General features: G+C 42.1%; 1 protein-coding gene across 7 annotated transcripts in view; it reads left to right on the top strand.

Annotated features, from left to right (window-relative positions):
• LOC144316098 (uncharacterized) overlaps window positions 1-13,742 on the top strand; it is a 61,626-nt gene extending 47,884 nt beyond the window's left edge. For 6 of the 7 annotated variants that reach the window (XR_013381901.1, XR_013381900.1, XR_013381899.1 and 3 more), the window contains 4 exons: window positions 7,112-7,187; window positions 9,289-9,379; window positions 11,841-11,979; window positions 12,504-13,742. The gene's annotated coding sequence lies outside the window, so the exon portion shown is untranslated. The remainder of the gene's footprint in view (window positions 1-7,111; window positions 7,188-9,288; window positions 9,380-11,840; window positions 11,980-12,503) is intronic. The other variant, XM_077901574.1, reaches the window with a different exon arrangement.
• Window positions 13,743-15,523: the final 1,781 nt, after the last annotated feature.

The following is a 15,523-nucleotide window of genomic DNA, read 5'->3' as shown; positions in this document are numbered from 1 at the left end:
ACATTGGCACTTGGGTGTCACACTGACTCCTAAACTTCAAAATCCTCTGTCACCCCCCTGGGCCCCTTGTCACCCTCTGGGCCTCAACTCAGTGAACAGATCTGATCATTCCTCTGCTTAAAACACTGCCATAATTTTCATTTACAGAGCTTTCATTTCCTTAAAATGTCCTGCAGGGCTACAGGCAGTCTGCACTGCCCCCACCCCCCCCCCCCCCCGCCCCAGTTTCCTCTGTGAGGCTTCGAGGTTTCACACCCTCACTTCCCTTTGCTTGTGTGTTGTGTGGCTCTGCCCTGCTGGCCTGGTAGGTTGCTCCCCTTGCCCCCTTGGGGCACACTGCCCTTGCAGGCCCGGGAGGGGAGGCCCCCCCTGACCTCCATCCTTAATGGTATAGCGTGCCCCTTCCCCGCTCCACTGGAGCCCTGGCTCTCCTTGTCCAGCTCTGCTTTTTTGCTCCACAGCATCTGTCATGTCGGACTTGCAATATAATTTACTCACTATTGCATTTATTGCTTGCGGTGCATCCCTCCTCCTACTAGAATGTGAGCTCATGAGGACGAGGACCTTTTCATTGATGCAGGCATGACCCTTCCCATTCCCTCTCTTCCCAAAGCCAATCTGTCACAAGTCTGTAGGTTTTGTTCTCAAGCGCCTGGAACAGTACCTGATTTGTGGATATCTTACTTGCAGTTTTAGCAATTTTCATCTGATTCAATCACAAAAGGCACCCATGGTTTAAGTGGATAGCTGAACCCAGGGGTTGAAGTGGGGGAGCAGACAGGGAAATGAAAAGGAGAAACTGGTCCAGTGGTGTTCAGCTGTCAAGGCTGGCCTCAGAGGTACAGGAACCATGGCCGCCCACACAGCAGTCAGACAGGAGCATCCTATCCCTGCCCTTGACTGCAGCCCACAACCCACAGTCCGGTCCCCTGCTGCTGGGGCCTCTGCTGATGCTTCTCACAGCAGGTGCAGCTGCCCTCTGGTCAAGGGTGACCTGCTCCCTGCTGCTCTGATTCCTTGCACACCCGCTTCTCCCACCACTCTTTTTCTCCTCTGACTGGGGTCCTGGCCATCAGAATGAGAACTATCATCCATTAAATTCCTGTACATTTGGGGGAAAACTCCAACAAAAATGGACTTTAATTCCTGTGTCCATCTCCCCATTTCCTTGTCTCTCGTTAGCCAGTTCCACTAAGGCTTCTGTCCCCCATTGGGCACTGAAACTGCCCAGCACCTTCCATCCCTCCCTGCACAATGATCACTATCTGTCCTTATTTTATTTTACCTTTTCACAGCTTCCTACACAGCCATCTCTCTTTTTGACAAAACTTTCTTCCTTTGCTTCCTGTAAATTTACTCACTGAATTCTTTCTCTAAACATTGGCTAATACTCCTTTTCAACACTTTTCCAGAATTCGTCTGCCTCCTCCATTACATCTCTAAATAGGAGCCACTCTGGGACTGATCCTTTGATCCAACACTCTCTCCATGCCCCTCTCTCCCCTCCACCTCTTCTCTATCAGTACTTCATGCTTGGAGATCTTACCTAGCTCTAGTTCAAATGACATCTTTTAACTCCCTGACCACACCACTGATCTCCAGAGCAGTTTACCCAGCTGCCTTCTTGACCTATCTACCCAGTTTAATAAATATTCCAAACTTTTCATAGGGACCTTCACTTTGCCTCCCTGACCTAGTCTTTTCCCGTGTTCCCTCCACATCAGGCATTGTCTCTATGGGAGCTAAGGGGCATGAGCCGCAGACAAAGGCATTAGCCTTGCTGCCTCCTGGTGCCTCTCTCTCAATATGTAGTCCATCAGCAAATCGGGCTGGGCCCATGGGAGATGTGTGCCAGGTCCGTCTGCTTCTCCCATCTTCATGGCTGCTAGTTTGGTGATCTGCCCTGGTTTGGTAATCTCTGGTGGATCACCGTGATGGGGGTTGAAACTGGGATCCTACCTTACCCATCTGGAATCTAGCCTTTCCATAACAGTTGAAGGATCTTCCACAAATTTCAACCCAGTCCCATCATTCATTGCTTAAAAGCATACAGATTTAAGATACTCTTAAAATGTGAGGGGCCCACTTGAACTGTCCCTGCCTCTCCCTGGCCTCGCATCCCTCCCAGATGCGCATCCCAGACTATGCTCCAGCCATTCTGGCCTTTGTTGTCTTCCTTAAACAGAACCAGGCTCATTCCTGCTGTAAGGCCTTTGCTCTTGTGGGCCCTCTTCATGAAATGCTGACTGCTGCCTCATTTTCAGGCCTCTGACAAGTTGTTAGCTCCCTTGAGAAGCTTCCCTCAGCACTAAAGCAGCCCTTCAACCCTGTCGCTCTGTGTTTTATCCTGTGTTGTTTCCTTACAGCACTTCCTGCTTTCTGAATTTGTCTTCTATATGTATTTGCTGTCTGTTTCAAAGAGTAGATCAGAAGCTTTATGAGAGCAGGGATTTTGTCTGCTTTGTTCACTGCTAGGCTTTTAGTTCCTAAAACTGTGCTTGGCACTTATTAGGACCTCAGTGGGCTAGATGTATGATTGGACGAGCAAACAAATGAATACATGAATGAATGAATGAATGAATGAATGCATGCATGCACGTGTGCAGGGTTGGAAGAACAGACAACTGCCTGAGTGCTTTGAAGGATGGTAAGAAAGACTTTCCTCCCAGATTTTTCCATTTTGCTTCCTGCTCAAATACCTAAAGTTCCATTTTTAAATAATAACTGACTTCTGCTTCTGGTACTCTCATGCCAAAAACATACATAAGACCTGGGCAAAACATACACAACAATTTTTTCTTTGTGTATCCAAAATCTGAGGACTCATGTTTTTCACCAATTCTAGAAAACTCCTTGGCTGTTATTATTAGCCATTGTCTTCCCTTATCCTCTTTGTTCTCCTATTAGGCAAGTGCCAAAACTTCACATTCTAGTTTTATGTTATTTCCCTTCTCATTCATATTTTAAATCTCTTTCTCTGCATTGAAGCCTGTTTTCTTTATTCAGATCTATCTACTTAGGTTCCTTTGGTTCAATTCTTCCTGCAGATGTATTTAATCTACTCTTTGACTTAGCTTTAAATTCAATCGCACCTTTTTCCATTCTAGAAGTTAAATTTCTTTGAAAATTGCTTGTTTTCTCATAGTCATCTTATTTTTTTATGTTAAAATTCTATCTTTAACTTACTAATATTTTAAAAATACTTATTTTTATAAATTTGTACATTTTGTAACCAGCGATTGTGTTATCTCAATTCCAATGCATCTGAGAGCTCTTTTTATTTTTGCTGACTCCTGCTCATGCTGGCTTATTTACTCACACTCTTTATATTTTTTCGCTTTTGGGCTTATGCTCAGCTTAGCTTTATCTGTAGGATTCCTGTGAGGTCTGTGTTGAATAACTATCCCTCCAGATATGGTTTATTTTGGCGTCTGCTACTAGCTTGAGTTTGTTACCTACGTAGGGCCATTTTCTGTTCATTTTTTTCTTTTGGAGTTTCTGAGAATATACAGACAGTGTCAATGTGAATTCCAAATCCATATGAGGGCAGGTTGGGGTTATGAATTCTCAGAGGAGACTTTTTTCCCCAAAGAACCTTGGAATATGTGTAAGTATTGTTTTATGCCTCCTTTGTTGGTAGGCAGATTTTTTTCTTGTTCTTCATGGAGGATAGAAGTTCAGTGTCCTGGATTTATGCAGGGGTCTTGGATTCATCCTTCCACCTTGTGTAGTTCATGGGATTGTCTCCTGTTCTCATGTGGTTTTTCCATGGGCATAAAGAATAAAAGTTAACCCTCCCTAAATAGTCTTATTTTCAACACTCTCTGGGGAATTCCTTTATTTGCATGCAAAGTCAGCTATAGATTTGAGAGCTTTGCTATTTACGATCTAGAATTTTATGTGGTTTGAATGGGAAGGTTTATATATCATCAATCTGGGGAACATGGGTGGCTTAGTCAGTTAAGCATCTGCCTTTGGCTCAGGCTAGATCCTAGGGTCCTGGGATCAAGCCCCATGTCGGGAGGGTGGGGGTTGTCCCTGCTCAGCAGGGAACATGCTTTTCTCCCCCCGCTGCTCATGCTCTCTCATTCTCTCTCAAATAAATAAATAAAATCTTTAAAAATAAATATAAACAAGTAAAAATTAATAAAAATCATTAGTTTTGACAATGACAACTACCTTTTAAAATAGCTCTTCATTTTTAATACTTCCCACTATTTATGTCCGTATAATTATGTGAGCCCAGGTCGTTGAAAAACCATGTCTATAAGAAAGTAAAAAGAAATTATCTGTACACCGAACCTGATCTGTTTATATCATCTCCCTTCAATTCACTCCAACACTCCTGATTTGTCAGTCTCAGTGAAACAGTTTGGTGTCCATTATCCAATTTCAGAGGTAGGTAACTTGAGACTTCAAAAGAAATCTCTCCTCCCAGTTGGTCACTCTGTCATGTCTTGGGGATGCAGTTTTTTTCCCTGCCAATCTGGGTGCTTCCATGTACAGGCTCTGGGGAGCCTTGCCTCTGACCACTCCAAAGCCAGGAGTTTGAACTCTAAAACCGGGGATCTCTTTGCTACACAACATTATTCCCTGCTCAATGGGTATTCCACTCTAAAGGACTTTCTTCTTTTCTTTATCCTGGCCAAAATAATTGCATTTTTAAAATCTAGACTCACATCAAATCAAGTGACCCTTGGTGGCCTTTGCCCATACAGATTATTTTTTGTTCTTTGAACTTAGAGTTGATACATGATTACAATTACACTCATGACATATTATCTCGGATACCATTTCTATCTACCCTATTCCTTTAAAAGTTATATGGTATCTCATTATTTGTATAGCATTCTTTGTTTAGTTCCATGTTGAAAGACTTTTGTTTTGGTATTACAAACAATGTTGTCACGATTATCGTGGCACCTTTATTTTGGGAGAGTGTGTTTCAGTGGAAATGTGTGGTAAATCCCTCTATTACAGCTGTTAGACTAAAGGGCATAGACATCACCTGTTTTTGATAGCTCTTAGCAATGGTACAAGAGTGACTGTTTCTGCACACCCTCACCAACACTGGGTGCCATAAATATTTCGATAGAATTTATTTGGTTTCCATGTGTGAGGTAAGTACATAGAGAATGAGAGGCACTTAAAAATGTTTAAGTGTCCCCTTTCTCTTTTCTCTAGAGAAATAACTTTATAGATATTTTGATGCTAAACAAGTTTATCTCTCTGAGTCTGAGTTTTTTTTTTTTTGTTTTGTTTTTTGTTTTACCTGAAAAAGGGCATTAAGAATACCTTAAGAATACTTACAGAGCTGAGTGAAGTAAGTCAATCGGAGAAGGACAAACATTGTATGTTCTCATTCATTTGGGGAATATAAATAATAGTGAAAGGGAATATAAGGGAAGGGAGAAGAAATGTGTGGGAAATATCAGAAAGGGAGACAGAACATAAAGACTCCTAACTCTGGGAAACGAACTGGGGGTGGTGGAAGGGGAGGAGGGGGGGGGTGGGGGTGAATGGGTGACGGGCACTGAGGGGGGCACTTGACGGGATGAGCACTGGGTGTTATACTGTATGTTGGTAAATTGAACACCAATAAAAAATAAATTTATTATTTAAAAAAATAATAAAAAATAAAGGGTTAAAAAATGAAAAAAAAAAGAATACTTACAGAGCTATTGTCAGGATTAAATAATACTATGTAAATAAAGGATTTGATCTACTATCTGACAATGCTCCATAAATGGCAGAACTTTCTCTTTGTGTTCCCTATAATGCTGGGCACATGTGACAATGAAAACGAGGTGAGGAAAACCGGGGCATCATCCACATACCCAGCATCTGCTGAATGTTGACCACATCTGGCCACCACTGTTAAGTTCTTGACTTATTTGCTGTTTGCCTCCATACTGTGCTATTACTATTTCTATTTTATACCAACTTAAAGGCATAAGCTACTTAGGAGTGAATCTGGGATTGAAACCTAGGCAGTTTTGAATTAGAACTTGAGATTGTAAATATCCTACCTTTTGGAAATCAGATGCTATACAGCAGGTTGCCCACCTCTTGTTTATTTTGGGCTGACATCCTGCTCCTAGGGCACGTTCTGGCTAAGCCTGGTCAGCTTCTTGAGTAGGCTTTACCATTCCTCCTCTGGGCGTGATACCACATTTATAAGTGCCACCTGTTGTGGTTCAACAAACACACTGTAATTAAAGAGGACAGCCAGAGGAAAACAACAAGCATATTTACTTCAGCTGAGTGAAAAACAAAAGCCACAATTTTATTTATCCAAAGACTGATTTGATATGTACTGGATACTATAAAAGCCCTAAACCTAGATAAGCCCTACATGGATCTCCAACAACCAAAATTTTACACTGTGCCTGTAGCAGTGTGCCATTAACAAGTCACAGGCTTGTGTGTTTTCAGGTGAGGATTTAAATAGGTATTTTACAATAAGTATAAATATTCATTGTTTGTCTTCACTTTCTATCATTTCTCTATCGCATCAACGGGAAGGACTATAGTAAGAATCATACACCTTAATTTTTAGATAGAGAACAACCCCCGAAGTCCAAAGTACATAGGTAATTTTATTTTAAAAATACCTAACATGGGGCACCTGGGCGGCTCAGTGGTTGAGTGTCTGCCTTTGGCTCAGGTCGTGATCCTGGGGTCCCGGGATCGAGTTCTGCCTATGTCTCTGCCTTTGTCTTTGTCTCTCATGAATAAATAAATAAAATCTTAAAAAAATCCTTAACATATTAAGGTGGAGTGATAGGTGATAATGATCTTATTCTCATGTTACAAATGGACATTGAGGCTGGGAGAGTCAGAAAGCAAGTGTGAACTTTGGTTGTCTTGGTAGGACAGATGGGGTCAGGTCTGTGGGTTGCAGCCTCAGACTTCCAAAAGGGGTCTTGCTTTGTGCATTGGAAAAGTATACATGATCACACAAAGAAAACATATCTGGAAGGTTATACAGCCCAATATAAACCCCATGTAGCAGGATTAGAGGAAATTTTTATGTTTTTAAACATAAAACATAAACATGTTCTTAATTGCCTGAAAATTTTTAATGAAAATCTTTTTCTTTTATCATCAGGACAATAAGGGAGCCATTAACTAAGAAAGAGAAACCCAATGAAAAGCAAAAGAGTCTCTGTCTTCCTGGTACCTCTGTAAGTAGCTCTTTCCTCCCATCAGTCCCTGCAATTCATGTCAGATTCGTCAGCACACTGGGTTCTTCTCTCACTCCAGCTCTGATGTGGTATCCTGTGCTTCTGCTTCATTCTTGATGGGGGTGAGTCCTGGAATTAACACTCAAATGGAGTTCCAGCCGGGTACCCTTTGCTGTCTGGCCTTGGTCTATCTCTGGTACTCAACATGACATCTCAGATGAGTTCTAGTCTGCTCTCCTGCATGACATTGTGGGAAAGGAAGCCTTCAGAGCTGGAGAGCTGGGGGTTTCAACTTATTAGTTTTCATGGATACAAAGCTATGTACCAGCGCTAAGGCGTATCAGCTCCATCCACAAACAGGTGTTGCTAGCCTTCACCTGTGGCTGTTTTAGTTTTGCCATCATTTATGGCTTAAGCCATACCATGGCTTCATGGTATGTTTTCTGGGTTTTGCTTTTTTTTTTTTTTTTGAAAGGCAAAGCAAATCAGAATGAGTTAAAAAAAAAAAGCTGTAACATGTAATACCACTTTGATATTATAGGCATGCAGTTTTATTGAAAAGTCTCTTTCATTGTTCAGATATCAGGATCCTAACTTAGATTTATGAAAATGTCCATAGTTGTTGAAGACTTAGTCCCTTATAAACTTTATATGCAGTGAAAATAAGAGAAATCATGTTTTTAAAAGATTTGAAATAATACAGAAGAGTTGGAACTGGTGCCCGCAATATCTATGGTTCTTTTGGGGGAAATTTAAGTTTTTAGAGATAGCATTGACAATTATTGAACACTTTTTATCTGTCAGGTCCTGTTCTAAGTGTATGAATGAATTTAATTCTCACATCAGGGAGATACTATTCCTTCCCCGCATCTTAAAGATAAGAAAGTTGAGGCACAGAGGGATTATACAGCCGGTCACAAGTAGTAAATGGTAGAGCTGGGATTTGAACCCAGGAAGCTGCATATCTTTCTTCTATATTGTACATGCACATTGGTTACTATGTAGCCTCACTATAGACTTATGAACAAATGGCTTTATTCACATTTTTTGAAATCTAATCTGCTCAGTAGTGGAGAAACTCCTGCCTAGCTCGATGCTGACTACCAACTCTGATTGTTGGGATGCCAAAGTTGGGACTTGCTTTGCCAGAATCATCCATGGGGCACTCATTATTCTATTCCTTAGTATCTCCTGATACTCGGAGAATCTGAGGAAGAAAAGAATTAGGTCTGTGTGGGAATCTATTTTGTTCCTCTATCTAAATTTTTCTTTTTTGAAAACTAGCTGATGTTCAAATTGAGTTAAGATGTTAACAAACTAAAAAGAGCAAAGACCCTGGAAGATACCTGGAAGGGACTAGATGTTACTGAACTGATGGCAGTCTGGGACTGGAAAGAAGCCAATGGAGGGAGCAATCAGATGCGTATTTGTGACCATAAGTAATCTCATTCTCATTGGTGAGATGACCAGGTACAGGTGCTGCCTCACCCCTCATTCTCTGCTTTCCTCTGAAGCTTGAACAGCAAGGGACTTTTCCTGATCCTGACAGTTCCAGAGTCTTTTAACTCTGATTAAAACAAATAGCTCAAGAGTGAATATACCTTTCACCCTCTAGTCAAAGGCTTTGTGACACTCAAGGCAAAGCCACCTCTACTTTCTGTGTCCTATCAGGATTGCAGGACTTCTGCAGGCCTGGATTTAGTCAATGCACAACTCAGGCTTAGAAGATCCAACTGACTGGATTGTACTTAAACTAGTAAATTACTGACAGAAAGTATTTGACCTAGATGTTTGTATTTCTTTGTTCATTCTCCAGGATTTATCTCTACCTTATATTTTAGGACTCACTTATGTAATTCATTGCCTTATCCTGTTATATAAACAATGAGTTATATTCTTAAAAAACAGTGGAACTTTTATTAAAAATGTTAACTTCAAAGACGTTAATCACCACACTTAAGAATGTATCCACAGAGGATGATTTCCTTGAAGAAATAACCCCTAACTATAATTAAGGACATTCTTTACAAATCATTAATCTAATGATTCTAAGTTATTTCTCTCTCTCTCTCTCTGTATCTCTCTTTTGTCTTAATGTAAGCCACCCACTTTGGAAACTTCTGCGACTATGCCAATGACAAATCCAGCAAGGTTTAAAGTGGTTCCATCACCAACTGAGAGTCCCACTGTTGGTGAGTTGGTTGTATACACACTGCATCATTATCTACTCTCTCCTCCTTCCCTCCTGTCTCTGTGAAGGAGATATTCCTTATCTAGCTTTTAGGTATGGCTCCTCTATCTTCCCATACTCACTGGGGTGCTGCCTCATGAATCATCCTCTATCCATTCTGGATTGTCCACCTCTCTTCTGGGTTGTTCATTGCCCTGGTTTCATACTGACACCACCACAAACACTTGGAGAGAAGGGACTGCATGTCACTTATTTCCATGTCTCCACATCTAAGCAGTACACTGTAGGAGATAAAATTATTTTTAGAGCTAAGATGTACCAATAAAGACAATGACCTTTAATTTTTCTTCTTAATTATGATTTGATGAAGAAATAATAACTAACCTTAAGCAGAACCTGGCTATGCAGGTCACAGAGTGTTCAAGTCCCATCAGGGTTTTAGCTCCTGTTGCTACTAGAGAAATGACCGTGTGTGTGTGTGTGTGTGTGTGTGTGCACATGTATCTGTGTGTGTCTGTGTGTGTGAGTGGGCTCGAGGAATGGGGTGGCTGTTTGGAGAGGTGAGTGGGCCAGACCCTTCTCTTCTGTCATTCTTGTGCCTAACTTTTCTCTTTAAGGCAGAGCAGAAAGAGAACTACCATCTCTATGGTGTACATCTCTATGTTGGCCACACAAAATCCCATGACCTCTTTCCAGTCAGAGACTTCTCTATCAATCCACCTTTTTATGTCCTCTATTAGGACTTACTGGACCACTGTCCTCCCTGTGATGTACTTTTCATTGATGGGAAGTCTTGTGAATGTCCTAGGCAACTTTCTGCTGTCCATGACTTGTGTCTGACAAGACTTTGGAGTCACAGAAGCTCAGCACACATCAGACTCCGTTTCCTGGGATAGTCAGTATCTCCTCCACAACAAGGCTTTTTTTTAGGTCAACCAGAAAATTTACTAGATTTCTAAAACTGCTGTTTAATGTATTATGCGTGAAATCACACATATGTCATTAGTTACAAAAACAGAACTTGAAGGCGATCACCTCTAAAAGAAGCAAGAGAAAAGCTCACACTTGAGCCCTGAGTCTGGGAACTCCAAGTGGGGAGTGTGTTTGGTCCTTCAGAATTACAGAGCACTCTTCTGGCTCCAAGTGGTCTGGCCGAGCCACCTCCCTGGGCTCCTCTCCTCCACACTTGTGGAATATATGTCACGTTGACTTGCTGTGGGCCTGAGGTTGGGTCCAAAGGATCTGAGCTAGCCAGTGGCCAAGTGGTGCCAGATGGCTGGCATTTGCAGGAGATGGTGACCCATGGGGGATAAATAAAGGGAAGGAGAATGTGTAGCTGAGAGATACTGAAGTCTGAGCAGTGTTCTGCTCCAGTGACTCCTTAAATTGTTGGTAGAGCGCAGTTATTCATAGCAGCGCTAATCTCTTTTCTTGCTCTCCCTCTGGCCAAACATCAAAGGAATGAAAGGAAAATGCCAAAGAATGTCAACTTGAATCCCAGCACCCTAGCATACCTAATCTCATTTTTTAGAATTTTTAGTTTTGGTATATTCTCTTCCTGAATTCATCTTTTATCTATGCAGTAGATTATTCACTGATACAAAAAGAAGCATAATCCTCTATTTGAATTTTTCTATTAAGTCGAGGTAAAGGAGGTATTTTTATGTACACAGGAAGGTTCTGGCTTTCTGGTTTCTGCTTATTGGACACTTAAACACTTTTCTTTGTGACCTTGAAAAAGTTATCTCATCTCACTGTGCCTGGCCTGAAGTGGGTAGTAAGAAGCTTTGCCTTGGCCTACAGAGAGGAATGCCCCAACACTCATGTGCAAGTGTTAATACGGATAATTAACACAGTCCATGCTACTTACTCTTTACAGTTGGTAATATTTTCCTTTTACTTTTTAAAAAACTCAAAGCTACAGAAAAGTTGCAAGAATAGCACAGTGGATACCCATTTACTCTTTATCTACATTTGTCAATTGTTACCATTTTGCCAATTTGCTTCATGCTTTTCTGTCCACAAATGTGCACAATCACACAAATATTATTTGACAGTCTTTGTCATAGAGAATTCAATTATTATTCTCCTTAATCTTAATACATGTCTTCTAAGGACAAGGGCATTGTCCTAGAGAGAAGTGTAGAAATATCACATTCAGGAAATGTAGCATTGAAACATAATATTACCTAACATATAGACCAAACTCAAATGTCCCCATTTGTCCAATAATATTTTTAAATGTTTTGATCTTTTTTTTCCCAATCCAGGAAAGAATCAAGAATTACTCATCTCATTAACTTAAAATCTAGAACAGTTTCGAAGCCTTTAAAAAAAGTTCTCATCTCATTCTGACATTTTTTGAGGAGTTCAAGCCAGGTCTTTTTATAAAGTGTCCCTCAGTTTGGAGTTTTCAAATGGTCTCCGCATGACTGGGTTTAGATTCAACTTCTCTTTGGCAGGAATAATGCATGTGAGATGCTGTATCCTTTGTAGTGCATCAGTCACATCAGGAGGCACAAGATGATGATGATAATGTCTCATTATCGATGCTGGTCATTTCCATGTGTTGACAGCCTCCCCGATTTCTTCCATTTAGAGGTAGGTTCCCTGCCATGTTTAGTAAAGAAGCAATTTGTGGCATGCTATTTTTAAAATCGTTCACTGCTGGTGGTTTCTTGCTAATCTTTGTTATTGCAGCCATACTTCATGAGCCATCTCTTTCATAATAAGCTTATTTTCTTCATCCGATAACTCCAGTATATGCAATTCTTGGGTATCTAAGTCCACCCTCACTAGTGCTGTGACCTCTTGTGTGCTTGGTCATCTTCATTAGTTCATTAACTGAGCTTAATGGTAGAAGTCCTGTGGGCTACCTCGGCCAAGCCTTCCTCCAGAGAGGATTTGCTTTTGTCTCTCCCGTAGAGGTACCACTTCCCGCCCTCCTCCTGGCTTTTGACTTTGATTGGAAATGTGGGCTCTGCTTTCCCACATCACTGCCCTTCCAAGATCTGCTACCCTTGTGCCAAAGAGGCTCTTAGAATGTAATCTCTCTCTCTGCACTATTAGGGTTTCCAAAAATTTCAAAAATCTTATTGGGGTTTCCAATCTGTGTTGTTCCACAGGAGCCTCATGTTGTGTCAAAGGCTGAGAAAGACCTATCTGTGAGAGATTTGTGGCCACAGCTTTTTGTCTAATGGAGTACATTACAAATCAATACTCAAAATGTTCCCAAAGTTTTTGAAAGAGTTGTATCACTTGGACTAAAAGCAAAGAAACAGCACAAAATGAAAGAAGACCTTTGAACCCCTCACTGGAGAAAACCACTCGGCTGCAGATGTAGGCCAAACTCAGGCCACGGAATGAGACCTCAGAGGGAGGAGAATAAAGAAACAGAGGACAGAGTGGCAGAGCTGAGCCCTAATCAGGAACTGGCAGCATAGGCCACCTGGGTTTCAGAACCATTTTGGACCCCATGACATGGAGTATCTCTTGTTCCCCTGTAGGTCCACAGGGATTAGGCCCCACCACTGCCTTTGGGGTGGGGGCTGATCACTTAGCTCACTGGGGTGTAGACCAGAGAGTGGGACTCAGCTGCTGCCCTGAACAACTCTACACACCTAGACCTGGCTTGACTGCCTGGAACTGGGGTCAGGATGGGATGGGGCTCGGTGGTCTTGGGAGAGGGGATGAGGATATTTTGTAAATGGGAAGACCGTGAAGTATTGTGGTCTGAGGGTGAACTGCAGTGACTGTATTTTTCCAAAGATGGCTACAAAAACATTTCCTACTTTCCTACAACGTGATCTCAACACCTCTCCCTTAGAAGGGGAAGATCTCAGTTTGGGCTAATACATAACCCATAGCAGAAGTGAGGCTAGATCATAAATGCCGGTACAGCATCCTGTCTGGTTCTCTTGTGAGGCTCACTCTTAAAACCCAGGCACCTCGCACTGACAGCCAAGCAGCCACAGAGCAGGGCCATGGGTGGGGGTTCCAGCCAACTGCCCCAGGTGAGAATCCAGCCAGCAGCCAATATTGACCACCAGGCACGTGAGGAGTGAGACTTTGAAGATTCCAGTTTCCTAAGGTCAACTAACCTAGAAGCTTCGAGTCTTCCCAGCAGAGTCCAGACATTGTAGCACAGAGACAAGCTGTCCCTCTCTGAACTCCTGACCCACAGAACCTGTGGGCATCATACATGTTTTTGTTTTGCTTTGTCATAGGTTTGGAGTGGTTTTGAACCCCAGCAATAGTAATGGAAACATTGAATAGAGTTTGCGCCCCACCACGGACTATGTTAGCCTGTTTCTCACTCTTGTCATTCCCATTGCCTCCAAATAGAAGCCATTTTCAAAAGTTGATGTGGGAGATCTTTCATTTTTAGTAAACAGAAACAAGAAACTGAGTGTTCAAGAGATGACGCAGGGTGCCAGGTATTGTCTGAAGGAAAAAAGTGCTTGGAAATTTAACAATGCCAAAAGCGTCAGTCCTGTTCCAAAACAGACTCCGTGAGTTTATATGGAACATTGTCATGCATCAAGGGACACAGGAGACTGCCTATGACAATAGGTCAGCATTTCTTCTTGTGTCCAGCTGCCCATTTTTCTTTCTGTGCTCTACTTCAGCTTCTCAAGGAGGAATAGGATTTTTTTCTAGGTAATTATCATTGTCCCCCCAGGACCTCAAAATGATTTTATTTGGAAGTAGGGCCTTTAAAGGTGTAAATAGCCAATATGGCTAGAGTCCTTATAAGGGGAAATTGCACACACAGTGGGAAATGCCAGGGATACAGCACAGAGGAAAGGTCATGAGAGGGCACAGCAAGTAGGCAGCTGCTGCAAGCTGAGGATGGAGTCCTTAGAAGAAATCAAACCTGCTGACACCTTGATCTTGATGTCTATGCTTCAAAAATTCCTTAAAGCGAAGTAATCTCCCTTGCAAAGAATAGAAGTACTCAAATAGAAAGATGTGAATAAAAAAAATACACACATAATTTAACACAGTGGTATCAACTTTAAAGCAGGTTGTAAAGCACAAAATTGGTTCTTAAAATCTGTCTTCAGGGCAGCCCGGGTGGCTCAGCGGTTCAGCATCTGCCTTTGGCCCAGGGCACGATCCAGAGACCTGGGATCGAGTCCCACATGGGGCTCCCGGCATGGAGCCTGCTTCTCTCTCTGCCTCTCTCTCTTTCTTTCTTTCTTTCTCTCTCTCTCTCTGTATCTCTCATGAATAAGTAAATAAAATCTCTAAAAGAAAAAAAAAGATTATCATAAAAAAATCTGTCTTCAAATGGGCAACTATTGTTTCTCACCTACTGCTAGAAGAGAAAGGAATTTGGAGCAAGTTTTTGGTCTCTGAATACAGAATCCAGGTAGCTAGACCTAGAGAGGCATCACCTTTCAGGAAAATAGGATCCTTCTAGACGAAAGGGTCTTTAGAGATGGTCTAGCTTAACCTTCCATACCACAGATGAGAATCCAGTATTCACGAAGCACCTGCCAGCCTCCCAGATTTCAGTCAGGTGGCTGGAGAGCAGAACCAGCCCAACGCTGGGCCCAGATTTGCATTCATGGTATAGCCACTAAGCATTTAAAATGTCACATCCTGAGGGTGACTGCCTCAGAGTTGGATGTGCCACAAGGTGCTCTCAGGACAGTTTGCTAATGCCTTCATCAGAAGCTCCCTGGCCGCTTGCTAAAAAATAAGGTTCGAGGGCCCTCTCAGACATAAGGAATCAGAAGTCTGGAATAGGGGCCAGGAACCTGTATTTTAACAAGCATGCCAAGTGATTATTTATTTATTTATCTATTTAAGAGAACGAGATCATGCAAGTATGGGGGTGGCGGTGTTGTTTAGAGAGAGAGAGAGAGAGAGAGAGCTGGAAGCAGAGAACAGAGGGAGAGAATCTTAGGCAGGATTTACCTGAGTGCAGAGCCTGACACGGGGCTTTGTCTCAGGACCCTGAGATCACAACTGAGCTAAAATCAAGACACACTTAATCAACTGAGCCACCCAGGTGTGCCACCCCACCCAAATGATTTTTATTCACACTAAAATTTGTAAAGAACTAGGCCAGGGCAAGTGCAGGTTTCTGCAATTGCCTCTTACTGGCAATCACCTTTCCTCTGGTCCACAGCCCCGA

This window comes from Canis aureus, chromosome 6, assembly GCF_053574225.1.
Source record: "Canis aureus isolate CA01 chromosome 6, VMU_Caureus_v.1.0, whole genome shotgun sequence".
NCBI lineage: Eukaryota > Metazoa > Chordata > Mammalia > Carnivora > Canidae > Canis > Canis aureus.
Note: the sequence above shows the minus strand (reverse complement) of the source record. Positions and strands in the feature narration are given on the sequence as shown.